Genomic DNA, 19,859 nt, shown 5'->3' with positions numbered 1-19,859 from the left:
ATAAAAATGAATAGGGTCAATTCTCTCTACCTGAGAAATATTCTGTTTGAAATGTTTAGCTTAAGGTCCCTTTTACCTTTATGAGTACTTAAGACCTTTTCTACCCATCAGAATTTCAGTTGTAACTACCACTGTTCCCCTTCCCTTAATCCACAAGAGAAAAAGATGCATGGCATTTCTTTTGAAGGGTGCCCAAATCTTTTATTACACCCTTGGAAACAGGTGGTTTAAAGGTTAAAGTCCGGGTCACCTAGCACTTTCTGAAATCTATTTCAGCTAACAATCATTTAATTAGTATGATAGTCATAAGCTTTCTGTCCTGCTTGGGGTAAGAACAAAGAGAAGGTAGAAGAAACCGTGTCTAGAAGCCCAAAGCATTGGTGGTTTGGAGAGTAGGAAGTGTGAAGAAATCTTAATGAAAGAAGTTTTAATACCAAGAAATTCTCTGGTAAGGATTAGTTTCATTCGCTTTTATCTGGATAGACCAAGGGGGAAGTCATGATCCCATTGACCTTGAGTTGCTTCCCTTTGAAGATTTTTAAATGCGTACCTTCAGTATAAAGAGGCATTGTTTCTAGCATAGCTCCTTTCCATTTAATCAACCACCAAAAGTTTTCACATTTCAACAGCAGAGGGTGCAGTTCCTCCAATTTTCTATCAGGTGTGAATCGAACAGAACATGATTCACCTGAAAGAGTTTAACTAAAATGAATATTGTAACAGCAACTCTGCTTCAGCATGTGTAGGAATACTTTTCTTCTATTACTTGAGCCCAAGGATAACTGGAGAAGGTAAGAAAGGGCAAGTATTTATACTAACTTAACAGATGAGACCTGAAGAATCAAAGTAACTTGACTGAACTCCCTCCTAGTTAGTATTTAGATCCATTAGTAAGACTTGAAATGCTACTATTCCATTTTGCCTCCTTCACAAGAGAGTCAATTATTGCATATGTAAGAGTGCATAACACCTTGGGTTCAATCCCTAGTCCCATGCCCCAATTTCTATGTTCAGTTTGGGGAATACAAGGTGATGATTGTAACTAACACAGAGTACTTACCATGTGCCATGTACTAACTATAAATTCTTGTTATATATATTTAATCCTCATAACAATCCAGTTGGTAGGTACTCTTATTATTCCCATTTTGCAGTTGGAGAAACACACTTAGAAGATAAAGAACTTGACCAAGATCACATGCTGTGCTGGTAAGTGGTAGAAGTGGACTACAAATGCAGGCAGTCTGACACCATAAACCAAATGTGACTGAGGTGTGATGTGGTATCTTCAGAAAGTTGTCAGATTAAATCTGACACAAGTAAATACTTGAGTTCCAGAAACTGATTTTTCTTCAACATATTTCATGTTTTCAAATAACCCCCCTAAGGGTAGTAATATTTTCTTGTAAGATGAGAAATATGACTCCATAACTCTCCCAAAATTACAGAATTAAGTAGTGCAACTCTCAGTCTATTGGGACTGACATTGTTGTACCAGTAACCACTATATTAATCAAGTTGTAATAATCACTATAATGTAGGCATAGATAAACTTTAAGGGATGCACAGAAAAGTTACTTTTGTCTGACTAGGGGAATCTGGGGATGTATCACAAAAGCAAAGGTATTTGACCTGGGCAATGAAGCTTGAAAAGGATTTCCACAGACTGCTGTGTGGGAAAACATTCTGTGCAGAAAGAATGTGGGAGACAAAGCATGTAGGCATCATGGTCGTGGCCTGCCTGGCTCAAGCTTGGAGAGCCTGGGCTGATGTAGACAGGCAGGACACATGGTATAGGGCCAAAGCATTGTTTAGTCTTAAATGGCATACTAAAGTTGGGACTTTTATTCAGTGGATAACACTGCAAGGGTTTTCTACCTAATTCCTGTGTTTCAAAGATTAGCCTGGTGGCAGTGTAAAGAAAACTGGGAAGAAGGTACAGAGACTGGATGTAGGTGATTGGTAAGGTGGAAGTATGTGATCAGGTCTGGGTAGGACAGGGTGATGGAAATGAAAGAAGCAGAGAACAATTTGGAAGTAGAAATACAGGACCTGGAGAATTATTATATGTCCCACATAAGGGAGAGAAAGTAGGAAGTTGAAAATAACTCAAATTTCATCTTTGGTATTTGATTGAGTAATACATTTAACCAAGACTGGAAACAGGTTTTGAAGAATAGCAAATGGATTTGGTTTTACTCATACAAGGTAATCAGGGTATGATTTTGGAAGGTATTGGAGTGCGGTTGTTTGCCATGCTAAGGAGTGTTCACTTCATCCTAGTAGAGAAACAATGTTATTAAAAAAGGAATCCAAATGGTTGCATTTGAGGTGTGTGTGTGTGTGTGTGTGTGTGTGTGTGTTTTCCTCTCCCCCACCCCCACCCAGTATGTTTGGAGAATTCCAAAGGACACATGACTGAAGACTGGAGTCTAGACATAAAGCTATTATAGTAGTTTGGCAAGAGATGGTAAGGATCTAAATTAGGTCAAGAGAGAGCAAAGGACAGGTTTGAGAATTATTGAGAAGCTTAACTCAGCATGACTCAATGGTTGGTTGCACATGAATGCTGCATGAAAATTTAGAAAGAGCTGGTAGATATAGACCTGGGGGAATTCAGACATAGTGCCCAGGCTGGATTTAACATAGTAACTCCTGCCTTTGGATTAGTTCTGGGTTAGAAAGATTACTTCTCTAGAATTCTTAAGTAAACACTCTGTTTATTTTCTCCTGGGTTTGTGAAGAATCAAGGATTTGAGGATATAGCTCAGTTCATAGAGAGCTTGCCTGTCAAGCACAAGACCCTGGGTTCAATTCCCAGCACCAAAAAAAAAGAAAAGTATTTGAGTTAGATACTGCCAATACCTTGATTACCAGAGAATCTATCTAAGATCTGGCCAAATAAAGAAAAACCAAGCCAATGATTCAAGAAGGAAGACAAAGTCCTGATGACATTATTTCAGACCCTAGTTATGTGGTTCATATCTTATTTCTATTGGGCAACTATGGCTAAAACAATTATCACTTCGAACTTTCAGTTACATAGATAATTACTTTGCTTTTTCCTTAAAGAAAATAAATATGGAATAGATATAGCATATAATATAGGAGGGAGAGCCAGGTATGTCTTGCATGCCAGTGATCCCAGTAACTTGGGAGGCTGAGGCAGGTAGAACCCAAGTTCAAGGCCAATCTCTAACTTAGTGAGAGCCTGTCTCAAAAAGTGTCCCTTGGTTCAATTCCTAGTACTGGAATAGAAGGGATATATATGTATACACACATACACATACACACACACTATATATATATATATATATATATATATGAAAAGTGTTATATAAACCAAGAGGCATTTCAACAAAGCCTGCTCCAAAGTGATAATATTGCAAAGAGGTGGGGTAAACTAATGTTTTCATGATTTGTCAATAGCATTCAGGGTCAGTAGGTACATAGAGGACAACCATAATCAGTTGCAGAGTGGCTGGAGATGAGTTGTTATATATTGTGATGTATGAATGAAGGACTGAAATGAACATCCAATAATATGTTATTGGGGGTTTAATTTCTGTTCTGGTGGGTATTTTGCAAATTGTATTAAAAGCACTGAACTTTCTCATCCTAGCAATATATTGCCAAGAATTATCTCAAGGATGTATATAAAAATACAGCTACATGAATTACAGTGTCCATTGAAAATACTTGGTGTGTACTGTATGGCAGATACTATAAGTGTTTTATGCAAATCAGTTAACTCAGTCTTCATCCCAATTCTGTGGGGTACTTGAGTAGTATTATTACCCTGTTTTACAGTAAGGAATTTAAGATATTAACCAAGATATTAACTTGTCACACAAAAAGTGGAGGATATGGAACCTGAACCTGATACCCTTGATCATTATGTTATTATTTTCCCTCCTCAACAGCACTGTTAGAAAAGTGAGAAACTGAAAGAAATCCAAAGAATTCTTATGAATCCTTGGTGTGAAATCAGGAAAAGCATGTTTTAGAAATCAATATACCACTGAGCAACTCAATCAGGACCCAGAACTTGTAAATACTTTGCTCCTCAGAAGCTGATCAGAACAAATCCCATCATATCTCTCATTTTTGTTTAGGACCCTCCTTGGTCAAGGGGAAAACCTCTCCAGTTGGCCATGATTAGATTCACCTTTTTTTTATGGCTCATGTATTTCTTGATCTGGTCCAATCTTGAACTTCTGTTACTCTCTGGAGCCTCACCTCATGAACAGTAAACTCTTCTAAATCTTCCACATCTCTTAACATTTTCTCTACCTGATTACTTTAACTTAACTTTGACTGTCCCCAAGTACCCTAACTTTCCACCTCTCCCAACTGTCTTTCTTTTAATACTCCAAATACCGTAGGACCAGATACTAGAGTAAGTGACACACTGAGTACCATCGCTGCTTCCAAAGCATTACTCCCTTGTTCTATAAAACCCTTTGCTTCATCAACATTCCCCCATAATGCTGAACTATCACACAGATGTTTAAGGAATATAAAACCTTTATGGCTATCACTTCTCTTGTTCAGTGTTGTATCATTTCCATTAGTTGGAAATTTAACCAGCATCTCCAACTTGTGATTTGTGATTCCTTTTTCTAGTCTTTCTTTTAAAAGTCAAACTTCCAATTGTCTTCTACTTGCTAGTTCCATGTCCTCAATGATTTGTTTTATAAATTATTTAAATAATGGAAAGTGCAAATGGTAATACAAATGTCCACATATTCACTACTCAAAGTGAACAAATATTAGTATTTCTAGATATGTTCCAATCCATCATTTAAGGGTTAAAATATTACAGATAAAATCCATACCTATGTATTCCTTCTCCCAGTTCATCTCACTTCCTTCCCAGAGGTCACCACAAACATGAATTTAATGTGAATGCAAGCAGTGCTTCAGTCCTTTTGCTCAAAAATTTTTAAATCCATTTCCTCCTCTTGATAATCACCGGGTTATTCCCTGGTTTTCACTCTAATATAATTAATGCTTCAAAACATATCCTTGTAACATCTCTTCACACCCAAAGTACAGAATGTATCTAGGACTACATTGATCTATACAGAAACTATAGGTCACACATACCTCTAGAGCACTTGAAATGTTGTCAGTCTACACTGAGATGTCAGTGAGAGTCAGAATTTCAACATGTGCATTTGGAGAAGACACACGCATGCAGTCTGTAACTGTTAAATATTGTAAAAATTAATTTATTTCTTTATACTTCTTTAAGTGAGGCTACTAGAAGAATTTAATCTTTAATGTCATTCACAGCATTTTGCTACTACATAGCACTGCTCAGGGTAGTAAACATGGAATTTCTAGGCATATATATGCTGGGCAAACTTTTAAATTGTTTTTGACCTCCTTCAGGCCTACTCCTTTTATGTAAAGCCTTCCCAGTTCCCCAGTTCTTGGACCCTTCCCCCTCCCTGAGTGCCTACAATATTTCATCTGTATGTCTCATTTGGCATTACAACTGTACAATTTTGTGTTCTAGTTTGTCTTTTTATTTTGCTTTTCCCCTTCCACATTAAGGACCATATCTTATGAGTTGGTTTTCATAGCATTAAGCATCAGGGCCTTACACATTAGGGCTACTCAAAGACTTAACAAAGGCTTAGACACCCCTGACCTATTGATTGTCTGCTTTTAAACTGTGATTTGTCCTAGAACATTTATTTATGCAGAATATGTCTAAAGTTTCATGGGCATCAGGCTTCACTTTGCTTTCTACCATAGGAGAGAATGAGGAAGTACATCAGTTTCCACTTTGCCTCCTTTTTCATGATGAAACTGTCCACCCAACACTGCCCACTGGGCTCTGGAGTCTGAGTAACTGTCCACCCCAGGGCAAACATCAACATGCACAAGAGTTCTCAGATTCCTAAGACCTTTTTTTCAGTCATTTACTGAAATGTTGTGCCTTCAGTTCTAAAAAACATGGCATTGTTATAGTTTATTGACTTATAAGAAACAGAAGATTTGCAAAAGACAAGCTTGGAATAAATAAACTCTTGTGAAAACCAGAACTGCCTACATAAACTGGAAAACTGCTCTTTATCCTGTCACCCTCACTGGCTCTCTCTCTAGGTAGCTTTGTGCCTGACGCTATCTGCAGTACTGTTTGTGAAATGTCAATTCAAACTCACAGCTCTGTTTGATTTTTAAGTGGGGGCAGTTTACAAAAACTCATTGGCAGGACCTGAGCAGGTCAGATAGGAAAAAAGGCAAGCAAGTTTTAGAGCCTAGACTGAGGCAATCGGTATTTTTCCTGAAAGTTTTCAGGTGTCCAGGGGATGAGGAAATGTTGATTTAGAAAGATATCTAAATAATGAAAGATTTCAAATATAAAATACAGGTAGCACTAATTTTTGGTGTAGATGGTATTTCCTTGCCTGGGGTCAACTTCAGTTGTATATAAAAATAAATAAATATGTATATGTGTATACACACACAAACACACACACACACACACACACACACACACACACACTGCTCTCTCTTCTGGGGACTTGAGTCAAATCACTTCATTCTCTTATCTCTTTTCTTTTTTATTTTCCTTTTGGTACCAGGGATTGAACCTAGAAGCACTTCACCACTGACCTATATACCCAGCCCTTTTCATTTTTTTTTTTTTAATTTTTGAGACACAGTCTTGCTAAGTTACTTAGGGCCTCACTAAGTCACCAAAGCTGGCTTTGAACTTGTGATCCTTCTGCCCCAGTCTCCCTAGCTGCTGGGATTACTGCCACACACAACTTTGTATTTCTTATAAATGTAGACTTCTTAGATAGGATTTAAAAAGCCAAACAGAAAAAGGAAAAAAAAAATCCAAAGATGTAAACAAAAGAATATCACAACAAGAGAAGAAGAAAACTTTAAACTGCTAAAACCCTGCCTCAGGTGTGAAAGCCTTCTATTTGAAGAGAATCGTTCCATAGAATACCAAGGTCCTTAAATATGTCTCTAGTCCTAGAATACTGTCTGTACAAAGAGCCTGAGAATGGCAATGCTGTTGGTCTGCTGCAAAGGACAGAGGTCATGATGCAAAGACTTCAGGGGCTGAAGCAGAAACGCACTGTGTCAGAGATGAGAGAGGGCTGCCCCTCTACATTGATTGGTAGGAATCTACACAATCAAAAGGAACCTGCAGTGCGTCTTGGTGAAGTATTGACATTAGAAAGATTCTGAGACACCTGTGGTGATAACTTTTATGTCTGTACTAGGAATTGGAGTCTGTGGAGGAAAATCCTGGGAGATGAGCAAATAGCCATCTTATTATATTAAAAGAGGTCTGACCAATCATTCCAAAAGTCAGTTAAAATCATAGATGGTGACTAGGTATGTAGCTCAGTAGTACAGTTAGCATGCAAGAGGCCTTAGGTTCAATCCCCAAAACTGACTGAAAAAAGAAAAAATCATCAGTGGAGTCTTGTACACAGATTCCCATGTTCCATCCCAGGCCTACTGGATCAGTGTCTTTCAGGGTTAAGTCTTGAAACTGGCATTTTTAACAATCTCCTGGGAGATTTGGTACCTGGCTATTTTAAGAGCTGGCATCTGGAAGCAGTATTCCTACTAAGGGAAAGAGACCTGCTGTTTTGAATCGAGAGGGTTTTTTTTTTGTTGTTGTTGTTGTTGTTTTATTTTTACAGACTGCATTTTGATCCACTGTACACAAATGGGCTACAACTTTTTGTTTCTATGGTGTACATGATGTAGATTCACACCATTTGTGTAATCATACATGTACATAGGGTAATGATGTCTGTCTCAGTCCATCATCTTTCATGCCCCTGCCCCCTCCCCTCTCTCATTTCCCTCTACCTAATCCAAAGTTCCTCCATTCTTCTCTTACCTCCCACACTCCTCCACCCCCATTATGTATCATCATTCACTTATCAGAGAAAACATTCAACCTTTGGTTTTTGGGGTTTGGCTTATTTCACTTAGCATGATATTCTCCAATTCCATCCATTTACCTGCAAACACCATGATTTTATTCTTTATGACTGAATAATATTCCATTGTGTATATATTCCCCAGTTTCTTTATCCATTCATCTATTGAAGGGCATCTAGGTTGGTTCCACAATCTAGCCATTGTGTCTGCTGTTTCTGGACCCCAGCTTGCCTGATTGAGAGGGTTTTTTACACTCAGGATTGAGAGAGAGAGTTAAATCCACACAAAACCAAATTGGACAACATGAAAAAGCTTGAAATAGTAGAATGTGAATGGTTCTGGGAATCCACCTTGCTCTCACACCTACAAGTTTTGCTTTCTGGCCTTGGGCAAAATACCTCATATTTGTAAACTCTCCTCCCCAATTCCCAATTTTTTTCTAGTTCTTCCTTTGGCACTGTCAGATCAAGATGACTAAGGTTTTCAAAGAAATTATATTTTCTCATCGATTCAAAATACCCAACCCTGGTCACCAAGAAGATGGGTTTTATTTTCACTCCTATACAACCACCCACCTGACAGATTAGTGCTTTAAACATCATGCATCTGTCCCATTATTGCATTCTCCAGGTTATTCAGCAATTATGTCTTCTGACAAACTTATCTTCTCTCCCCACTCACTTTTTTATCTTATTTTCTAGTTGATTAATTACGCACACACAAAAAACTTTTCATCTTTTAGAAAGAAATGACACTGATCCTCTGACTGTTTCAATACTTTCCACTTGAGTGAGTAGCAAGGTAAAAGGAAGTGACTTAAATTGGAATTTGTACCACCTGCTGTTCAACTGGGCTCTCTTGAGAGTTTTGTAAATTATAAAATGACTGAACAAAAATTTAATTAGGTACCTCTTAGATTCACTCATGTTCATTCTTTCTTCTTTTTTTTTTCCCTCCTTCAGTGCTGGAGATGGAACATGGAGTCTCAACATGCTAGGCAAGCATTCTACCACTGAGCTACACCCCCAGCCCTTTCTCATATTTTTAAATTTGCTCTTCTGCGTTATCAGATTTTCTTCCCTTGGTGCCAGATAACTTAGGAAGGAACACTAAGAAACTAGACTCATTGTTGCAAGCAAGTGGTCACAGGGTTATTATACAACTTATTTATATGTTGAATTTTTTCATGGAATTAAAGAAACCCGAAGCTTCTTCATTGATTATAACTACCTTTCCAAGTGATCTCTCCCTCATGTGTCATTCCCACCATAATGTCTTTTGCTATGATGTGGTAGAGCTAGGGAGACCCTTACCAGAGCAGGTGACATGTTATTTGGACTTGCAACCTCCCAGACTGAGAGCTAGTAAATAAACCCCCTTTATAAAGATCCCAGATTCAGTCATTTTGTTAAAGCTACAGAAAAGACAAGTAGAGGTTCCTTAGTGTAATAATTATCTACACCCCCCCCATTTTGAGCTATCTGATTCAATATCCTTCCCTGATAATCAGAATCATCAATAAGGAATAGATTCTAATGGAACTTGTCCCAAGAAGAGGGCAGCCTTTCCCTTGTTTAGCATGCATGGAGCTAGCCAATTATTAGAGAGTGTCAAATCAGAGACAAGGTAAACAGTCTAAAACTGGAATATCTGTCCAAATGGGGCTATCAGAAGATAAGAAGCCAGAGGGGTTACATACTGTGAGATCTGGTATGAAAATAATCAAAGATAATAGAGGAAAGAGAAGCCTAGAATGATTTCTGAGCTGCTGCTCTGGTCCCCAGGGAGGCCCACACCAAGTGCTTCACCAGCTATATCAACAGCTAGTTGCCTTGGTCCTGCTATTTAAAAATCAATAGACTTAATGAGAAAATTGGTACTCCCTTTTCAATACACAAGAAATACCATTGGAGGGTAGTATAAGAATAACTGAGTCAGCAGTAGAGACATTTTAATGGGGGATGGTAGCCCACAGATCTACCATGAGTACTGCCTGTCATTGATACTCTTCTGGAAATTCATTGGCCCTTTTGTTAAGGGAGCTTCCAGGTTTGATGCACTGCAAGTATTTGGGAGGCTGTGTTTCCAAATGGCAGTCATAAAGCCATTCAAACTAACCTGAAATCATAATTTTTAGCCCCTGGAAAGCAGTACTGGAACTGAATCCTTGTGTACTAAAGAATATTAAACATAAAGAATTTGTTTTTGGAATAAATCATTGAAAAATTGAATTTGATAAAGGGAGGGAAGAAAATATTAAAGATGAAATCATTAGAACTAATTTTTCTTCCTTAAAAGACATTCAGTAAGTACCTAAAAGATGCACATGAAAAACCACCATCTTTTTGGTATTTTAGAGAAATACTTTTATTGATTAAATAGAAATCTCTCATTCCAGCAGTCAGGAAACATTATCAAGTGAAGATGGTCATCTCAAATTTCCTCTAAACTTCTTCAACTTAAAAAAAAATTGTGTTTACAGAGTAACTTCTTCTGATATCAGAGATAAACACAGTTATAGAATATGTAGTGACTAGGTGAATTAAATCTGCTTTCTATAGAGCCTACTTCACTAATGCAAAATGTTTCCTAATTCCCAAAGGAAAATTAGAAATCAGCATAGCATTGATATTGAAAGTCGTTGTGGGATTTGAATCTCGGCTGTGTTAATTAGCTCATGACTTTGACAAGGTTCTTAACTGTTTTTGCCTCAGTTTCCTCAGCCATAAAATAGTGATTGTAAATAATCTCTACATGTCTCACAAAGTTCTTGGGAGAATTAAATGAGATCACACAAGGAAACTGCTTAGAATAGTGCCTGACACATTGTAAGTACTCTCTATAAGTGTTGGTGGGCTGAATTACCATTGTTCATAAAAAAAAAAAAAACAGTGGGGACGCCTCCTCAACAAGTAAGCAAAGAGCAACAAAACAAGATTTCAAAGACGAATTGGTTACTTAAGAAAAACTTTTTCAAGCATAGTGAATATACCATTTTTCTTTAAAGTTGTCCAAATATGAGTAGAAGCTACTGATATAAAGCAGTGTCTTTATTAAATAACTCTTTAAAAAAGTTTCATTTCCATTACCGTATGTAGATAAACATAATTCACCTGCATCCTTAAAATTTCCTACCAATCAATATGTCTGGAATGAACAATTGGAATTTTGACCAGTTTGAGAAAATGCGCACACGCTTAGTTTAGACTTTACAGACTACCACCTGGTCAACTCTTAAAAAACACAAGGCAAGTTTATAGAGAATTTGAAATAGAGCCCATTCGGTGATTTGTTCAAAATGACCTAGATAATCCATGATGAAGTGAATTATTCTCTAATCATCTTCCCCAGTCTATTTCTCTCAATTCCTTTCCAACTCATTGTGACATCATTCTTTTCCTGTGATTCTTTTTCATTCATTCCCACAGCCAACAAAGATTCACTTTCTTAAATTTATTGGGTCCTCTTGTCTCTCCTTCCCCAGTGCCGCTGTAGTACTTCAGTTCCTCATCATAGCAATTGTATTTCTCCACTAGGTATACCTATAGTCAGATTTGCCCTCCCCACAATACTTGCTGCAACCAGAGGGAACTTTTCATAAGGAAAAGATACAAAATCAGAAGAAAACAAAATTCTCTAGAGCTGTCCCGCAATAGAAGTGAACAAAATCAGTTTAATGGCTTCTAGAGCCCTTGCAGATGCATTCCAAACTCTTCAAATGATACTGATATGTCTTCCTGGGAGAGTCCTGGCCTTTTACTTCTGTTTTTAGAACTCTGCTTCTACCATTTTGAATTTTTTGCAAAAATCCAAATAGTACACACTTTGTCAGGTGTTCATGTGTTAACGTAAGCTCTCACCCTATTTCTCTGTCTGGTTAAAATGTATTTACCCTTCAAGACTCATTCTGGTTATACCTGCTTCCCACAGAAGTCTTCTCATGAGTTGGATATTCCTCCTACCACTCTTAGATGGAATCTACCCACTTCTCTGGAGTACTTGTTTCTCCTTGAAGGATGGGCCATATTATAATAACTTTTTAGTTTAACAGATAGGGATTAAACGATCTGGGTCAAGAGTCAAGCGTTACCTGTTCTAAGCATTTATTCTATTTAGTATAAACTTGCTTTTCTGGAGTCTAGACATTTGAACTATAAATAGGCTATTCATTATGACCATCCAGTGGCCAAAGTAAGAAAATGATTTCATTCTTGGGTATTTGTACATCTTATTAATAGATTCATCACATATTTAAGCCCCAGAGCTCTATCCACTTCCATGACTCTTGTCCACTTTCTACCACTTAAAACAATTTTGCTTCCAACCAACTATATGGTAATATTACCATAAGTATTACTATTTTACTAATCATGTTCACATTCTCATTTAATAGAAACATACACACACACACACACACACACACACACACACAATGAGAAACAATTTTAGTTCTGTTTTCCCTATTTTACTGGTGAGCAAATTGAGGAGCAATTGTGTCATTTTCCTAGAGTCACATGGTAATTATGTAAAGAAACTGAAATTTAATCCAGGACTTTGACCTCAAACATATTCCCTCATAAAGAATTTGTCACATTGTTTCATAATTATTTCTATTTATAACTCGTTTTTGTTTTCACAGCGTCTAGCACAGTGCCTTCCATACTATTTATGTATTATATATGTTCATCAATCAATGCTGAAAAATGCATAACCATCACATATCACACAGAACTATTTGACTCAAACTGATGCATGGAGATGAATTTGAATGCCTCTTCAATCTGTACTTTTGAATATACCATATCCTTGACCCTGAAGTATCCTCACCTTTATCGACTTGATATACTCCTCCCATTCATCAATTCAAACATTATTTCTCTTAAACCCTTCCCCTGTATTTCCCCAGACAGAGATAAGTACTTCCTCCATTGCATTCTCCAGCTCCCTGGGCACAGCTTTTTCATCACTTATCACATTCCTGTACTTACTTGTTTACACAGCTGTCTTCTTCAGGCTGAGATCTTTGTCAGTATTTTAGGCAGAGAGAATAGCAGTATCAAAGCAGCCAGCTCTGAACAACCTGGGAGTTTGAGGCACAATGTGCATCCTGATGTGAGCAACACAATAAGATAAGATTTGATTTTAGAGACTACTGTCTTCAGAGTAGCTGGAGGCATTTAAACTCTTTCCAATGGCTATGCAAAGAGAGTTTCATAATCCTCAGTTTCTAAACTCTCAATTTCCTTTCAGAGTCTTTCCTAGAGATCAGTTACCTGTTTTCAAGGCTCTTCCTCAATCATCTTCCCACTTTACACCAAAAGAAAAGGCAAAATCCTCACCCTTCTCAAATAAGATGAATGAAATCTTACTGTGGAGTATTGCCAATGAGTGGGGTGGGGGAGGGGGTTTCCAGGTTGCAAAACAAAGGAAAAATGTTTAATATTGATGAAAACATTGAAGGAATGAATGATCACTCAAGTGGTTTCCAGTGATTTTAACAAAAGTAAGTTGTTAGATGGCAGATTATTAAAAATAATTTTTTGGCAATAGGCACTATGATTTTTAGCATATAAATTCAGAGGGTTAATATTCAATAAAGAAGGAATGTTCCTATAATTAATAAGAATCGAATATAAAGAAACTCCTTCCATTGCTACTGATACCGATCTTGGAGATAAGCAACAGGTACCTTATTCCCCCAGTGTTGAAGATAAAACACCAAAGAAATACCAAGGCAAGCTTAAAAAGCAAGTTTTATTTAAGAAAGAGAGGGACCAAAGACTTAAAAGACAGGGGGTCCCAGGGCTGGGTGTCCGTAGGAGTGGGTGTGTCTTGCTTTTTTATAGACCATAGAACTCCCCACCTTCTCTTTTTTCTCTGTTTACATGCCTAAGAGCAGAAGGAGCAGGAGCACCAGGTAATCTTTATCAACTCCTTGTACTGGGAAGTGTAATCCTGGAGGTTAGCTGTTAGCAACCCACTTCTTTGATAACCAGTCCTCATCTTCTCAACCCCCAGCTGTTGTGCCCAGACCTCTGGGTAGGTATCTTGCCCAAGCCCTGAACCACCACCAAAGAGACCACAAGGGAGACCAAGCCTATGCAACCGCAGAAAGAGCCAGTTTATTCAAGCAGCTGCTCCGGTGCTAGACACAGACCAGCTTAGCAGTCAATGCCGAGTACCCAGAGCACAAATTTACAAGCTGTTTTATACACTTCAGACAAAGGGACTCAGTTTCTCTTTTACAATTGGAGGGTTTGTGTCCTTGTTTGTGTAAGGAATCCCACGGAAACCACCCCGGACACGGGAAATCACATAAGGGAGTTTATTAAGCAAACAGAGTGTCTCCCTGCAGGGTAAGAGAGAAAACGAGAGGAAAAGAGAAAGGAAAGAGAAAGGGCGCGCGCTAGAGAGAATGGAAAGCGAGGAGGAGAAAGAAAGCAAGTCAGGGGGAGAGAAAAGCAAGAGAAAAGATGGCGGGGATAGCTACCCGAAAGCAGTTGAGTTCTGTTGGGTTAACAGGGGACCAATAACGAAGAAGGATACTTGCAAGCTGACTGATGAACCAATAGCTAGCTAGGATGTTCACAGACTGACAGTAGTTGGGAGGCAGGGAAATGGCTGCAGCAGAAAGGGCAGGGAGAGCAGCTTTGTACATTACAGTTTGCATATCAGGATACGTTTTGGCTACCAAATTTTAGTCATCATAGTAACCACTGTCTATAGGAGGTCAGCTTGACCGCAGTGGGGAGGATCCCCCATTACCTCTAACAACAGCCTAAATTAGCTGCCAAGGTCATCGTGTTATCTAGCTAGGCTGACTTTAGCTCATCTGCAGCTTTTCATTTTTAACCCCTTTTTAGCATCAGCAGCTCTGGCAACTTTTTAAGTTAGCTCATTGGGGCCTTACATTCCCCCCCCTTGTCTTGTGCATAGGGGTAAATCTTTACCCCTATCAGTGAAAGCAAGTATACAGAAGCAAATAAGCAATCTTTAGAATACCTAAGGACTATGGACCATCGGGAACATCAGGGATAGCAGAACACTGGGCCTGGAGGACCATTAGCTGAACAGCACTTATTTTGTCTTTAATACACCAGAATGATTAACAGAAAAACAGCTTTGTTCATTAAGTGTTACACATAACCTACCCTGTTGAAGGAAAAGTAAGTTTAGGCCTTCTGCGGTTGCAATGGGATAAGTAATAGGAAGGGTATTGGTAGAAGCTAATGTATTAGTAGAGATTATCTCTCGGGGCAAAGGAGTAGGGAGAAAAGGGGGAGTTGGGGCTGGGGCAGCTGGTAACATATAATATAGCATATTAAGCAGGTTTCATTTAAAGGTGATAATACAGACTTCTTCCAGGAGGGAGAAGGGGACATGGCTGATGTTCTAAAGTCCCAAGAAGTGAGTGCACCCTACATCTTTTATAGGTTAAGTTCTCCTTTGTTCTCTAGTTCTTTCCCCCTTGTCTTGTGGGGGCCAGCAGGGCCTCCAACTTCCAGAGGCAGATGGCTTTCATGGCCTCCATTTCCTCAATTTGACTGATCCCCTATTTCTACACTAACTGCCAGTCCCCAATTCTGGCTTCATTTTCCTCTTTTGCTTTAGGAACACCTTACTGCTGTAAGGACAGGGGGCAAAGACCACTCTGGCTGCTTTCAGCTGGGAGGGGGTGGCGTGGAACAAGCAGTTTGGAGTTCCCTTTTAAAAATCGGGTCAATCGAGGGGTCCAAGGTAGAAGTTTGGCTGGGGAAGAGCAGGTTGTAAAGGCATCTGGGGGTGGGTGCTTCTATGAGAGAAGAACAAAAAGACATGAGTACTGGAATGAGATTAATACAAAATAAATGTTGCAGAATCTGGAACATGTCAATGACTATCATGAAGATGACAGAAGTCAATAATCCCTCACCAGGAGGTGGAAGAACTGAGACATTTTTCCCATAACAAGTCCCAACAAAGGCTGGAAAGGACAGGCCTTTATGTGGGAACTTTAACATTGCCCAGGTTATCAGGAATGTAAACACAACATTTAACTCTTAATTGTCATTGATGTCCTCAGAAAATATAGCTAAGCTACTTAATGTCATCTGATTTTTGTCAAATATCCTTTTATTGGTATAACCTGTGTTTAGTAGAGATCTTTATATTTCTGTTACTTAGGGCTAGATAATCATACTAGCAAACATAGATTAAGCCTATCTGTGTAGCTTAGGAAGGTCTGTAGGCCTTAAACTGACTAAAAATTTCTGACTCTGGCAGTTTCTCTTGATAGTTATCAGGCACATTTGCCTAAGAATCTCTCTTTTGTAGCTTCCAATCTTTACTTATTCTAGAGGGCTAACACAAGTTTACACCTTAAGTTACATTTAACTATTATTTCTTACATGTCTAAGAATGGCTATATTTTGGGTTTAACTGTTTTGCTAGGTGTTTAGGATCAAGTTGGTCAAATTGACCTGTTCTTGTCTGTTAAGAGTCAGTTGAATTCCCACAGGGGTCACTCATAGAGAACTTAAGAGCAGCTTCTTAGCTCCATTAGTGCCGTTCATTAGGCAGGGTCTCCTCGATGAGGTGGCTTCCCTTGGAAGCATGAGGGATGTCTCCCTATTCCAATGACCCTCCTCTGCAGCAGGGGCACTGATTGACTTTTCATCCTCCAGTGGTCTCATCAATCTCCCTGATCAGGAGTTGTGTGGCCCAGAGTTGCAAAACTCCTTAGAGAAGTTTTCTTGTTCCCTGGATTCAGGCTGACTGAGGGCAAGATCCAAATACTGGCTTTTCTTGGCCTCTGTATTTAATCTCAATCTCTTAAGTTTGATCTTAACCATCCAGCAAGTCAGTCTCACCAGTCATAAAGTAAGAGTACTGGGCTTTAACTTAAATGTCTTTAACTTTACAGTTATTTACCCTTTTATTTAAGTACCACTACATACTATCTGTTTTGTAGGTGATGACTTATTATCACAAATTACCTAGGTTATATGTTCTGGAAGCAGCTACTTCTGCAAAACATTAACAGGCAACAGTTTTACAAATGAAATTAGCAAGAGTAAAAACATATTTAGCTTGTATAATAGCTATTTTGAATTTTGGCTGAGTTCTACATTATATTTTCTGTTTGAGATCACAGTAATTTTATAGCAAGAATTAATCCTTTGACTATAACTTTAAATAAGCTGAAGTCTGGCTTATTTTGGAGCCACTCTAATATGCAGTAAGGTGGGAGGCAGAGCCTTATCTCAGGTAAGGCTTGGCCCCTCACAAATCTTTAAGTGTTCTAATTCTGATGTTGATCTTTACTTCTTTCTTAAATGTCATTTTAAGAAGTTTACATAAATTGACTATCGAGTCTAAATGAACATTAGTTAACACAATTTAAAATTTTATCCAAAACAGGAATCAAAGAAAGGCGGAGAGCTTTTAACTTTCCTTTTGTGTGACAAAATGCTTTTGTTTCATGATAATAACCTTTAAACAAATCAGCCTCTCACTAACTTTTAGAAATACACTTACATTTAAAATTTTTATCTCAGTGAAAAAATTAACAAATTTTACATATACCCTATTGATAAGAATTTCTAAAACAGAACATTAAACAATAGAAATAAATCCCCAATAAAATTTATTCTTTTTATAAGTTTAAATTACCACTGTAGACAAGTTTAGTTTGGAGAATAGCAGCTTGATAAATTTCCTGTTTTAAATACTTGTATGCCTGGAAAACATGAACACATTTAATATACAGAGAGTGACCATTCCACAATTACCTTGATACCTTTATATTAACCAAATTTAGTTTTGAAAGAAAAATTCAGACCCTGTAACATAGTACAATACTTTAACAGTCGTTTTAACCATAATTGTATAAACCTCAATTTTTAAGACCAATTGTCCTAAAGAATGAAACTTAACAGACATAATGTTAAGAATAAATTAGTGGGACTGGGGAGATAGCTCAGCTGATAGAGTGCTTGCCTTGCAAACGCAAGGCCCTGAGTTCAATCCCCAGTACCGGAAAAAAAAAAAAAAAAAGAATAAATTAGTGTTTCTAAGAAATCCTTGTCATTTTAACATATAGATTAAACTTTGGTTTATATCAGTACATCAGTATTTGACTTTAGGAAAAACCTTAAACAGTTTTAACTGATTGTCTCACATATTTGTAACCAACATAGTTACACACAAACTTGTTACTTACACAGACTCTCTTAGTACTTACTTTACCCCTCATATATTTCATCACATAAGCACTTTCTTACCCAGAAACATTTCCTTTTTCCTTCTACTAAATATATATCCATACCCAGAACTTTTTATTTTCTTTTTCCTATCTGTTGATCCATTTTTGTTCACATTCTGAAACAACTCTTATAAAATTTCTGAATTTAGATAAATTACTCCATTTTAATAAGATAAAATACTTTGTTATTTATAGTACTCTAATTGAAACACAGTGAGAGGGGGAGGTGGTAACTCTAAATCCAAATCTAAGAGCTCCTCCGAGCTTTGCAGAACTGGAGGGGGAGGAGGAGGAAGCGGTAAGGGAGCAGATGGAGCGCTCACCCTCCCGGTTGGGGTTTTACCTGTTAGGACATAACTCTTAGTAACCTTGTTTTTAGTAATGACACAAAGCAATTCTAGACTTTTTTTGCATTTCCAACTTATGAAAACACCAATAATGTTTAAGTATGTTACTCCATGGAATTTAAGGAGTTAAGAGTACTCAATGTTATTTAACAATTAGCATTTTAACTTTGCAAATTAATCAGATGTCTCTAACAAACACATTTGAGTAATCCCATACATGTTAACTCTGATTTATTATCTTATTGTAAAAAAAAAAAACAAGTTCTTAGCCAAGAGGGTGGACTGACCACCAGATCCTTCCAAGTTAAATATAAAGTACCTGATCAGAGTGGCTTCCCAGCTGCTTAAAAACTCAGTCCTTTACCTGCTTAATTATTTTAAGATCAAAGGTTCCTTCTGCTGGCCAGCCCAGGCCAAAGGCTGTCCATTCACTCTGGCAGCAGGTAACCAACTCAGTTTTTCTTGCTTCTACACCTAGATGGTGAGCAGGACACTTCAAATCATCATAGTGACCCATGGTTGAAGCTCAAAGCGTGCTCAAAAAAGTAAATGGAGAAGAATAATTCACACACAAAACAGTACAACAGAGAGACAATAAAACGTTCCACACGAGGACGCTCAGGGTACACACCATACAGACCTACAGTGAACACAATACCAACAGACAGACAAAGACTTTCACAATCCACATATTAACCATTGCGCAGACATTCAGACTCACGCTCACACAACCAAATGCCTGCGACCAAATGATGCTTCAAGCGTCCCAGATGCCGCTTAATGCGACCTAAAGGGGGCAGAGATGTCTCTCTCACTTCCCCAGCCTAGGATCCTTCAGTGCGTCAACCTAGATCACATAGGCACACAAATTGGGCCCTTCCACAAATTGACCGGTCACACAAAGTCAGGATCCTTTCAACTTACTGATCAGTGTTCAGGCTCCACAGTTGGGGTCCCAGGGGTCTCCTTGGGGGCTATTGGGGGGGCCATCCCTAACGAGCCCCCAAATGTTGTGCCCGGACCTCTGGGTAGGTGTTGTGCCCAAGCCCCGGACCACCACCAAAGAGACCACAAGGGAGACCAAGCCTATGCAACCGCAGAAAGAGCCAGTTTATTCAAGCAGCTGCTCAGCCACGGGACACAGACCAGTTTAGCAGTCAATGCCGAGTACCCGGAGCACAAATTAACAAGCTGTTTTATACACTTCAGACAAAGGCACTCTGTTTCTCTTTTACAATTGGAGGGTCTGTGTCCTTGTTTGCATATCAGGATTCGTTCTGGCTGCCAAGTTTTAGTCATCATAGTAACCACTGGTCTATAGGAGGTCAGCTTGACCGCAG

At 38.4% G+C, this 19,859-nt stretch overlaps 1 protein-coding gene across 2 annotated transcripts in view; it reads left to right on the top strand.

The window, feature by feature from the left end:
• Opn3 (opsin 3) overlaps positions 1 to 19,859 on the top strand; it is a 45,173-nt gene that overhangs the window by 11,491 nt on the left and 13,823 nt on the right. The gene's annotated exons all lie outside the window — the stretch shown is intronic.

Source organism: Sciurus carolinensis, chromosome 12, assembly GCF_902686445.1.
Source record: "Sciurus carolinensis chromosome 12, mSciCar1.2, whole genome shotgun sequence".
Lineage (NCBI taxonomy): Eukaryota > Metazoa > Chordata > Mammalia > Rodentia > Sciuridae > Sciurus > Sciurus carolinensis.
Note: the sequence above shows the minus strand (reverse complement) of the source record. Positions and strands in the feature narration are given on the sequence as shown.